Source organism: Zingiber officinale, chromosome 1B (assembly GCF_018446385.1).
Source record: "Zingiber officinale cultivar Zhangliang chromosome 1B, Zo_v1.1, whole genome shotgun sequence".
Lineage (NCBI taxonomy): Eukaryota > Viridiplantae > Streptophyta > Magnoliopsida > Zingiberales > Zingiberaceae > Zingiber > Zingiber officinale.
The window spans coordinates 7,881,336-7,894,176 of record NC_055986.1 but is presented as its reverse complement, the minus strand read 5'-3'; positions in this window follow the sequence as shown (position 1 = coordinate 7,894,176).

Below are 12,841 nucleotides of genomic sequence, written 5' to 3'. Positions count from 1 at the left end.
GTGAGTGAAGCCAGGTGAAAGACCTAGTGAGTGAAGCTAGGCAAGTGAAAGTCTCAGTGAGTGAAGTCGGGCAGTGGGAAAATCCTAGTGAGTGAAGCTAAGTGAAAGTCCTGGTGAGTGAAGCCAGGCAATAGGAAAGTCCTAGTGAGTGAAACCAAACACATGGAAATCCAGGTGGGTCAAGGTTGACCAGACACCTGGTGGAAGGAAGTCCAAGTAGGTCAAAGGAGTGACCGGATACTTGGCACAAGGAAATCCAGATGGATCAAGGGTGATCGGACATCTAGTGGAAGCAAGTCCAAGTAGGTCAAAGGAGTGATTGGATACTTTGCACAAGGAAATCCCAACAGGTCACGGTTGATCAGATGTTGGGTTTGGGAGCCCTAGACTTGACTCGGGCAAGTTAGGGTTGGTCAATTTGATCAAGTGATCAAATTGGATCAAGCTCAATCGATCAGTTGATCGATTGGGCACAGTGCTACGATAAACAGTAGCCCAATTGATTGGGAGCTTAAATCGTGAGCATAGAATGCAGCCCAATCGATCGGCCAATCGATTGGGCACAACCGATCGATTGGGGGCTAGTTTTAGTAACAGAATATTGATCAAATCAAGTAGCCCTTTTTTATTAAATATCTAGTTAGACATAAATACTTGATTTGACTATTGAGGTAAACACTAACTATCTTCTGATAGTTAGTTAGTAACCAAGGGTTAGACAGTTAAGGACCAATAATAGATGAATATATTTAACTAAGCTTTTATTACTACTACTCTTCTTAAATTTTTATCTCAATTAGTCTTCTAACCTATGTTAACTTAATTTTGACTTAATTACTAACTTAAATTAATCTTTAATTAATTAATTAATTAAATTAACTCAAAATAACTTTTAAACTTGAATTAATTAATTCTCAAGTTAATCAATTTAATTAACCATTAATTAAATTCATACTTTTTCTTAAATCAATCTTTAATTAACTTCTTAAGCTAATTAATCATCAAAATTAATTCTAAGCTACATTAATTAACTTAAGTTTCAACTTAATTTCATAACTTGAAATTAACTTATAACTTACACTAATTTGTCCTTAAACAACTTATTTAATTTAAATTAATCTTTTAAGTTAATCAACTCTATAATCTACTTAATTCTTAACCTAAATTAAAGAATCGGCCTAACATAATTATCTCTTAACTTATTTAACAAATTAATTAATCTATTAAAACTCTCAATTAAAATCCTTAACCTTAATTAAAAATAACTAGATTAATCATTTTTTTTATCTCCAATTCGACTAAATACCACAACTGTTTAACTTAAGATAATTACTTAATCATCTTCTCTACTTAATTTTCTAATTTCACCTAATAAAATTAATTAAATAATTTAACTTGAATCAATTTGTCACTTAAATCAATCTATTAACTTAGGCAACCTTTTAATTTGCTCAATTTTCAAACAAATTAATTTTTAACTTAATCAATTTTAACTTAAATAGATCCTTAAACTAATTTTAAAAATATATATATATTAAATTATTTTTAAAAACTCCTTTAAAAATCATTTTAAAAAATTATTTTAAAAATCCTTTTAAAAAAATCCTTTAATTTTTTTTATAAAAAAATCCTTTAAAAAAAACACTTAACTTAAAACTTAAATCTTTATTAACAAACAATCAAAATTCAATTAACTTAAACTTTAAACTCAATTAAGCAATTAATAAGTAAATAATTAAAATTTAATTGTTTAGACTAACCTTATTTAAGATTTAACTTGATTAGTACCCTAATTTAATCAAATTAAAACATTAATTTTACTTTAATGCACTTTAAATCAAACTAGAATTTACAAGTTAATTAATGCTTAACCTTTCTTTAACTTAATCAACTTTAATTTAGTTAAATCATAATTTATATTAATTAAAGATTGACTTAAATTGAACCCTAATTTGTTTACTAACTTTAATAAATTTAACTCTAAATTAATTTAAGCTTACAACTTAGTTAATCCTAACTTAATTTAATCAATAGTTTGTTTAAGTTAAACCTAATCAAAACTTAAAATTAAAACTAATACTTTCATTTATTAGTCAATTAACTCAATCAGTTAATATGAAATGTAAGTTGTTTTAATTAAATAAATATCAAATTATTGAATTGAGTTAATAAATAAACCATTGATAATAATTAACTATTATTGAATTAATAACAAATTATTTCATTTAACCTAAAACTTAATTTTAACTTAATACACCTAAATCTAAGGTTATTTTTTTATTAATCAAACTTAAGTGACTAATCATAATAAGGTGTAAATAATATATTTGATGAACATTTGTATTACGAATAATAAATTCCCTAGGCACTAAGATAGAAATCCTTATTGCTAACAAAGATAACTAGAATATGCTAGGTTAAGGGGGAGCAAGAGCCTTGAAAGTTCAACTTAATATGTCCAAACTCTAGTACAATTTAAAGGGGAGAAAGGGTTTAATTATTTTAAAAATATGTTGACTTGATGTGACTTTACTTTCATTTCAGTTACTAATATTCCATTTATCTTTAGCCAGTTTCACTTTAGTGATTTGACTTGCTATTGCTTATTACATAATGATTGATCTCACTATGTTATCAGATTAAGGGGGAGAATTCATTTATATAAGTTAAAAATAATTTCTAAAAATGATCTCTCTATGTTTTTTTTTCTTTAAAACATCTCTCTTGCTTTGAAAATTTTTCTCATTTTTTGGAAGTAATTTCGAAATTAGCCTTACATAGTTATATTTTTCAAAGTACTTTCGATTTTTTGAAGGAAAAATGTATTTTATTTATTTAAAAAGTCTTGACAAACTTACTTTGAAAAACTTCAGTCAAATGTTTTGAAAAGTTATTCCACTTTGAATTTTTTTTTAAAGAAGTTTTTACAAAGCTTTACTTCAATAATGCTCTTATATACATAACTCCGTAGTGTTGATACAGTCTGACCTGGCTGTTGTTTTGATGTTGACACTGATTTAAGTTTGTATCAGATGTTAATTGAACTCGGATTGATTACTGATCAAGGTTGATCATGTAGAAGGGAAAAATCCAAGTTGGAAACTTGACACACGAAGTCGGAGAGGCTCTAGCCGTCCCACCTCAGAAGCTCTCTTGTCGCCTCCCACTCCTACCCTCTCGAGGACCACGCCTTTGACGACCGGCGAAGCCCAGAGTCGGCTCGCTCTCGCACGAAGGTCGAGAGGCTGCCTCAGGGCCTCGTTCTCTCGGACCGGATTAGGTCAAAGAGGGCTTGAGCTGCTCGCTCTCATACGAAGCCCGAGAGGCTCGAGGCTCGCTCTTCGGACCAGGTCGAGAGGGCTCGGAGCTCGCTCTCGGACCGATTAGGTCGAGAGGGCCGAGCTCGTTCTCGGACCAATCCTAGTATCACATAGCGTTGGATCGGTCAACGCACGATCCGGATACTTGATGACCGATCGGTCCGCAAACCGATCTAGTGAGACTAAATTTCCGATTGGTCCGCTGATCGATCAGAAACACTCGATGAGACATCTGATCGATCCGACGTGAGACCGATCAGAAAACTGAGCACACGAGGTGCAATCCGACTGCCGCACGATCGAAAATGTCGCAGTAGAAGGCATTGATCGGTCTATGGACCGATCCATCAATCTCGCCGCCACGACCGATCGTCCTCGTACGATCGATCGGTGTCATGGTCGATCGGTCCATGGATCGGCTCACGACCGATCCACACAACGATTTGTTCATTGCTTCGCAATTCCTCCATCGCATTTGATCCGCTCGATTCATGTGATATAACCCTGTTGTTAGCTTGAGTTTGCAGGATGATCAGTATCATTCCAAGCCTAATTTCAAATTAAGTCCATAAGAGGAATACGACAAATGGCCTTTTTGCTGTGATTCGCGGCGCATAGTGCATTGGAGGCATCAATGGCTACTGGTGTGATCTGGCTGCGATCCGCTTGACTCCTGGTGATTGGTTCGAGCTCAGAAGACACCAGTGAAGACTGTGATTTCATTGGTGTGAGTTCAGAGAACCAGGTAAGGAGGAAGAGGGATTGGCTGCAGCGATGATTCTGTGCAGTTTGACCACGATCCATGACAGCAGAGAACAGGGGCTTAAGAAGAAGTAAAAAGCAATAGGAAAGAAGAACAAGAAAGCAAGAAAGTGAAAAAAGAAACAAGTTCTGTTGATCGTTGAGGTGTGCTAAGTTCTTGAGCTCTCTGGTGAGAAACTGCTGTCGGTGAGTTCTCTGTTTCCACTGATCCTCGCGTGGTTGTAAGCGTTAGTTCATTCTTCTTTGGCACCAAGCTCTGTAAGTCTTGTGCTTTAACATATATATTTCTTGAGACTTTGTGGAGAGGTCACTCCACCGAGAAGGAGGATCTTTAGCCGGAATTTATCCGGGGTGTGATCTACCGAAGATCAAGGGGTCGTCCACCTTACGGACATGCCGAGGAGTAGGGGCAAGTTATCCCCGAACCTCGTAAATTCGTGTGTTAGTGTGCTTGTTTCCTCTTTGTTTTAGTTTCCTAATTCCGCTGTGCTAACAAGTTTCTTTGTAGAAATTTGTGTTTAAGTTTTTAAGAGGCTATTCACCCCCCCTCTAGCCATCTAAGATCCCAACAAGTGGTATCAGAGCCTGGTGCTCTTCATCTGAACTAACATCCTAAGGATCAAGAAGATGGCCATAAAGGAAGGATTCAGCACCAACAGACCACCCTTCTTCGATGGAGCAGATTTCCAATATTGGAAGAGTCGCATGGAGTATTATCTCAAAACTGATATATCGATGTGGTTTTCTGTAAAGGAAGGATTTACGCCTCCAAAGGACGAAGAATGCAAGGAACTCGACTCCTCGAGGTGGTCCACCGAGCAAACCCGCAAAGGACAAGCCAATGCCAAGGCAGTGGTCACTTTGCAATGTGGAATAGCCAAAGACCAACTCGTCAAGGTAGGTCCTTTCACGAGCGCAAAAGATCTATGGAACAAGCTCATCGAGCTCCAAGAAGGAACTCGGGACTCTCGGATTGCCAAGAGAGACTTGTTCCTAAACCAACTCCAAAACCTCACCATGAGGGAAAATGAGACAGTAAGTGAGCTACATGGAAGATTCAAAGAGATCATCAATGGTCTCCATTCCGTGGATGAACGCGTGGAGAATGGCGATCTTGTATGGTACGCTCTAAAAGCCTTTCCGAGGAGTGCCTTGTGGTCATCTATGGTAGATGCCTACAAGGTCTCTAAGGATCTTTCAATTGTAAAGTTAGATGAATTCTTTTGTGAAATGGAACTTCATGAACTTGCTAACAAAGGTCAAAAGGAGAAAGGTATAGCTTTGGTTGCAGGAGAAAAAAGCAAGGATGGGAGAAGAAAGAAAGAAAAGAAGAAGGAGAAAGAGATTCCTTCATCTTCATCCTCCTCCGAGTCCGATGATGAAGGTGGATCATCATCAAGCGAGATGGCAAATTTTGTGAGGAGGATCATGAGAAGAAGCAGGAGATACAAAGGTAAAACTGTAGATCAAAATATTGATAAGTCTAACGTTACTTGCTATGAGTGTAGCAAGAAAGGACACTATCGGAGCGAGTGTCCAAAGCTAAAGAAGAAGGAGGAAAGGGCCAAGAAGAAGAAAGCTCTCAAGGCCACTTGGGATGAATCTTCCTCAAGCTCATCGGAGGAGGAAGAGAAGAAGGAGAAGAGTACTCGGCAATTGGCACTCATGGCAAGGGAGGAGTCCGAGTCCGAGAGTGATGACTCAAGCACTTCAGCCGCGGCTTCATCATCTTCGGATGATGAAGAGGTAACCTCTTCTCACTTAGAAAAATGCTATAAGACTATTACACATTTGTCTACCTTGCTTAAAAAATCAAAAACAGAAAATAAATCATTAAAATAAGAAGTAGAAAACTTGAGGGCCCTTAGGGAAGATGAGGTTGATGACCTACATCTAGAGGTCCTTGAGGATGAGAACAAGGCCTTGAAGGGTGAGGTTGAGAAACTCAAGAAAATGCTTGAAAAATTCTCAACTAGCTCTAACACCCTAGACATGATTCTAAATGCCCAAAGGGCGGTCTACAACAAGGCTGGATTAGGATACCAACCTAAGGAGTCTAGCTTTATTTCTTTAGTGTCAAGAACCCAATTTCATAGATCGCATGTTTCTAGGGTTCATGAGACTAGGAAGAAGGTAACAAAGGCATGGGTGCCTAAGTCTTTCATTGTAGATGCATTATGTCCCAAGATTTGGGTACCTAAAACATCTATCTTTCGTGTCTTGTAGGCATTGGTAAAGGGGGAGCGTCTATCAACTTGGTTTGTTGATAGTGGATGCTCCAAGCACATGACCAAGGACAAGTCACTATTTTCTACCATTCAAAACAAAAATAGAGGTAATGTGTCATTTGGTAACAATGGTAGTCTTAAGGTTATAGGAGTTGGAGACATTCATATATCCGAATGCCTCCAAATCAAGAATGTCCTTCTAGTCAAGGGGATGACTTTTAATCTCCTAAGTGTCAGTCAATTGTGTGATACGGGTTACACAATTGAGTTTCATTCGAGTCAATGTCTAGTCAAAAATATTGACACACTTGACACGGTACTAGTAGGCACAAGGGTAGATAACATTTATCAAGTTTCTTTTAAAAGTGCTACTAATGCTCTTGCTAAGTGTTTCATGTCAAAAGAAGAAGAATCGTGGCTTTGGCATAGGAGGTTGGCTCATATGAACATGAAGAATATTAGAAAGCTGGCCAACAAAGGATTAGTGCGAGGCTTACCAAGCATCAAGTACCAAAAGACAAAACTATGTGATGCATGTCAAAAGGGTAAGCAAACAAAAGCAACTCATAAAGGTAAAAGCGATGTAAGTACCTCTACTGTTTTAGATTTACTGCATATGGACTTGTTTGATTGTAGTAGTGTCATTTCTTTGAATGGTAGTAGATATTGCTTAGTGATTATTGATGATTTTACTAGATATACATGGACTTTCTTTTTGAAAAATAAGGATCAAACCATAGATATTTTTATTTCCTTTTGTAGAAGAACTGAAAATGAAAAATCAACAACAATTAAACCATTAGAAGTGATCATGGTGGGGAATTTCAAAATCATAGGTTTTTAGAATTCTGTCAAGAAAAGGGATATAGGCATGAGTTCTCTACTCCAAGGACCCCACAGCAAAATAGGGTTGTGGAGAGAAAGAACCGAGTCTTACAAGAGGCTGCACGAAGTATGCTCAATGAGTACTCACTACCGAGTTACTTATGGGCTGAAGCTGTAAATACAGCTTGCTATGTGCAAAACCGAATCCTGATACATAGGTTTTTAGGAAAGACTCCCCATGAACTTTGGTTTGGAAAACCCCCTACAATTAAACATCTTAGGGTGTTTGGTTGTAAGGTGTTTATTTTGAACACCAAGGACCATCTTGGAAAATTCACGGCTAAGGCTGATGAAGGGATATTGGTCGGGTACTCGCTCACCAGCAAAGCCTATCGAGTCTACAACAATAGGACTAAATTGATTAAAGAGTCCTCTGATGTAGCTTTTGAAGAAATCCCTAACTTAAATGATCAATCAAGGGATGTAGGAAAAATTCAATTTGAACTTAGAAATCTAAGTTTGAATGATCAAAATGAAGAAAGAGTCGAAGTTGACTCTGATGATGATGAGCAAAGGCAACAAAGAACTCAATCTGATCCTTTGCCTGATATTGAGTCCTTGCCTGTGCCTAGTGAGACCATTCATGAGGCACCACCAACACCAAGACAATCTAGGATAGCCGCTAGTCATCCCCAAGACCAAATTGTGGGAGACATCCAACAAGGGGTTAGGACTAGGTCATTCTTTAGAAATGAGTCTAATGAAGTCGCATTTATTTCAGAGATTGAACCAAAATTAGTTGATGAGGCATTGCGCGATCCTGATTGGATCATAGCTATGCAAGATGAGTTAGGTCAATTTGAAAGGAGCCAAGTGTGGGATTTAGTTCCTAGACCTAAGAAGACCACCATTATTGGAACTAAATGGGTCTTCAAAAATAAGTTAAACCAAAAGGGAGAAGTTGTAAGGAACAAGGCGAGACTTGTAGCCAAGGGCTATAGTCAAGTCGAAGGCCTCGATTATGATGAGACTTATGCTCCCGTGGCACGATTAGAGTCCATTCGTTTAATGCTAGCTTTTGCTGCACATAGAGGTTTCAAGCTCTATCAAATGGACGTTAAATCGGCCTTCTTAAACGGATTCATCAAAGAAGAGGTCTATGTTGAACAACCACCAGGGTTTGTGAATACCGAAGCTCCAAACCACGTGTACAAGCTCAAGAAAGCTCTTTATGGGCTTAAACAAGCACCTCGAGCTTGGTACGAAAGGTTGTCAACTTACCTACTAGAAAAGGGTTTTGTGAAAGGTCAAATAGACCCAACACTATTTCTGCGTAGAGATGGTGAAAACATTTTTGTAGCCCAAGTGTATGTCGATGACATAATTTGTGGCTCAAATAACAAGGGCTATTTGAATGAATTTATCACTCACATGGAGAGTGAGTTTGAGATGAGTCTGGTGGGAGAATTGACTTTCTTCCTTGAACTTGAAATCAAACAAACTCGAGATGGCATTTATGTCCATCAAACAAAATATACTCAAGAGATGCTCAAGAAATTCAAAATGAGTGACTCTAAGGAAGTATCCACTCCAATGGCGACAAACACTCGCCTTGACAATGATGAGAGTGGAAAACCAGTTGATCTAACGCAATATAGAAGCATGATTGGTAGTCTTCTATATCTCACAGCTAGTAGGCCGGACATACTTTTTGCTGTGGGCATGTGCGCTAGATATCAAGTTTGTGCCAAGGAATCTCATTTAATTGCAGTTAAGAGAATTCTGAGATACCTTAAAGGCACAATTAGAGTAGGTCTATGGTACCCTCGCACGGAGTCTTTTGACTTGATAGGCTATACCGATTCCGATTATGCTGGGTGTAAATTGGATCAGAAAAGCACTAGTGGGGGTTGCCAATTCTTAGGATCATCATTGGTTAGTTGGTCAAGTCGGAAGCAACATTGTGTTGCTCTCTCCACGACCGAGGCTGAATACATTGCCATGGGAGAGAGTGTATCACAATTGTTGTGGATGATTCACACTCTAGAAGATTATAGACTTTCATATAAAGGAGTGCAAGTGTTGTGTGACAACATTAGCACAATAAACCTAACGAAAAATTCAGTCCATCATTCAAGGACCAAACACATTGAAGTGCGTCATCACTTCATTAGAGATCACGTAGCTAGGGGAGACATTGCACTCACATATGTTGAGTCAAAGTCAAACTTAGCCGACATTTTCACCAAACCCCTTTCGGAAAATGAATTTAGTCATTTAAGGAGAGAATTGGGGATGTGTTTGGCTCAATATAGGTCATTAGGATTTCATCATGATCAATAAGGACAACTAAAACTACAAGAGAAATTGGGAAATTAATTTGGGCAACTTAGGGACATCTCACACAAACTATAAGGTTTAACAAATTGTTTTTGTTTGCTAAATATGGGGTGAGATGCTAGGATCAACCAAATTATTCAAAATGTATCATGCATCCCTTGAATAATTAGGTTGAAGAGACATAAATTGAGTATGGGGAAGGCCATTACATAATTCATGTGTATTTGGCTCATAGATCTTACTCATATATTCCAACCAAGGAATCTTGGTTGGACCTGTGTCTAGAAATCATCTAACCTTGTTGATGTGTTGATTGATACCTTCCTGATTTTGATTGAAAATAGGATAAGTTGGTGAAGAAATTTTGACATATTTTGACAAACTTGTAACTACTCATAGCAAGGATATATTTTGAACCGATAGCCTGAGTCAGATTTATTACCTTGGTTCACTATAGATCATAGTTTCAGCAAACAAACAAAACAAACTTCTCTGGTTTTGAAACTTTGAGATTCAACACATTTGTTATGAAGTGTCTGAAACTTTCGAGCCCTAAATAATTCCAAATCATTAGAGCTCATCATTAGGAAATATTCATTGGTATCACTGAATATAATCTGTGGGCTCTTCAGATCCTAGGTTCGAACTTGAAGTTGTTGAACCAAGTTTCGGAGCCTTCGATACGAATTTCAGATCGAAATCACCGATTATCGACATCGATCGGTCCAGGACCGATCGGATGATATCTGATCGGTCTTCACGATCGATCGGAGAGTTCCACCTCTACGCTGATATCGATCGATCGTCAGGACCGATCGTGGGTTCCGCACGTATCACTAGTTATCGACCTCCGATCGGTCCGGGACCGATCAGAGGTTCCCCGACGGCTCCACGACCGATCGGGAGGCTCGCACGCGACCTCGATCCACCTCGATCGGTCCAGGCCCGATCAGAGGCTCCTGATCGGTCTCCACGACCGATCAGGACACTCCCTGACCGATCAGGACGTTCCCTGATCGGTCAGGATTTCTCCTGTTCGGACAGCCGTCCGATCTTATGATCTGATCACCCTCTTTAACTTCCCCCAATCCTTCGTCCTCTCATTTCACGCCGAAAACCCTAGCCGAACCACTCCTCAGTCCCGACTCTTCTCTTCATCTTCTCCGAAAGCCTCAAATGGCGCCCAGGTAACTTCCTTTCTCCCCGAAATCTGTTCATTGTTGGCATTTTGTTTTCATTTCTCACTGAATCTCTGTATATTGTCTCTTGTCTCGGTTCTTGATTGTTTGGGGCTCCCGTGCACTCTCACTTGTCCCGATTATGTCCCATTTTTTGGCCTATTTAGGAAGAAATCAGCCGGTGAAGGGACCTCTAAATCTAAGTCACCTGAGAAATCGAAGTCTAGGGCTACTTCCCGACCTCAACCATCTGTCTCGGCTAGATTTCCAAACCACCATTATGAGGAAGCCTTCAACCAAAGAACATTTAAATTACTCCCTTGTAGGTCCGTGGATCGAAAATTCATGGACGAATTTTGCCCACAAGTGTCAGAAGTCATAGCCTACTACAAACTCGATTCACTAGTCTACTTGGAATGGGATATCAACTATGACTTGGTCTCTGAGTTCTATAATAACCTTCATCAGACTAATGATGTAGGTTATAAAATAAGAGTTGCTAAGCGGACTCTTGATTTCAGTTTCTCATCCTTCTTTGAGTATCTCGATTGTCGGAGGTGTTCCGGTAATGTCTTTTCGATATTTCCTGACTTACCAGATCCTTTACTCCCACCTTTTGATATCTCACCTGACGATATTTATGAGTACTTATTCAGACATCCTAGACAAGGGCTAGATGAATTAGATGTTGACTTTCCTACTTTTGCAGCCTTGAGATTATCTCCTCAAGACTACATTCTTTTTAAGATTGTCACGAACTGCCTTCTACCAATCACATCCAAACCTCTAGCAGAGATCCGACCATACCACTGCCTGATGCTTTATGGTTTGCGTCGGCGTCTCGATTTTGATATCATGTCGAGCATCTATTCTTCGATCATCTCATATACTCAGCCTAGCAGCTCCACTATTTATATGCCTTATGGGCATATAATTACAGATTGGCTCGAGACCCTTCAGGTTGATGTCTCTAAGGGTAGAATAATCAAAATGGTCAGGCAGGATTGCCTACTTGGGAAATGGGCATTTTCCAAGTCTGGCATCATAGGACAAAATGGGGATGTTCAGTGGAAGGATGGGAGAGCTTTAGGTGAGTTACCACGGGGACCTCCACGATGGCATGCTCAGCTCCTCGGCTCCTCCGCCGACGTTGAGAGGTCGATCCGATCATACCGCGATCGCCGAGCCGGAGAGTCGCTTGATCGGCACGATGAGCTATTGTCTGGGGCTTCACGTCACGGCGATGTCCGGATCGACCCTAACGATGAGTTACGCAGTCAGCAGCTGGCGACACATCAGACGATTATGGATTGGATGGCCAGATACCCACCTCCGCAGGATTTCCCGGGCTATCCATCCTCGAGCAGTGGCATGCCACCTCAGGGACCCATTCCTCCCACTGATGTTGCTGATATTCCTCATGATGAGGAAGCTGATTGATACACTTTGCTCTACGATGTCAGTTTGGCTGTCTATGTTTTTGATGTTGTTTGTTGGATATTCTTTTTGTCTGACCTGGATATTTGCTTATTTCATCTATTTATGCTGCTCACTTTCCTGTTTTTCTTTATGTGTCATTTCCTATTGGCTATTGATATGTTGTTCATATGCTTTGTCTTGACTGTCTCTTATTTCTTTATTACTGTCTCATAATACACTTAGAGGGAATTCTAGGTGCATTAAGAAAAAGACAGTATGGGTTAAGGGGGAGTCTTTTGAGTCTTATCACCCCATTCGCACCTTTTCGGTGTTTGACAAAGGGGGAGAGGATATCTAAGTTTAGAGATGTATGAAGGTTTGATTTTAGGGGAGAAGATAACGGGGAGGATCTTGATTCCCGCTATTGACTTCCTTACATCGTGGTGTATTCATCTTAGGGGGAGGATCTTGATTCCCCTAAAATTATGAAAATAAGAACATTTCTGATCTAAACTTAAATCGTGTTGTCAAACAACAAAAGGGGAGATTGTTGATACGACCGCGTTGTTTTGATGTTGACACCGATTTAAGTTTGTATCGATGTTAATTGAACTCGGATTGATTACTTGATCAAGGTTGATCATGTGGAAGGGAAAAATCCAAGTTGGAAACTTGGCACGCAATCGGAGAGGGCTAGCTCGCCTGAGGCCTGAGAGGGCTCGCTCGTTCTCCCGACCAGGTCAGAGGGCTCGAGAGGCTCTTCTCTGGA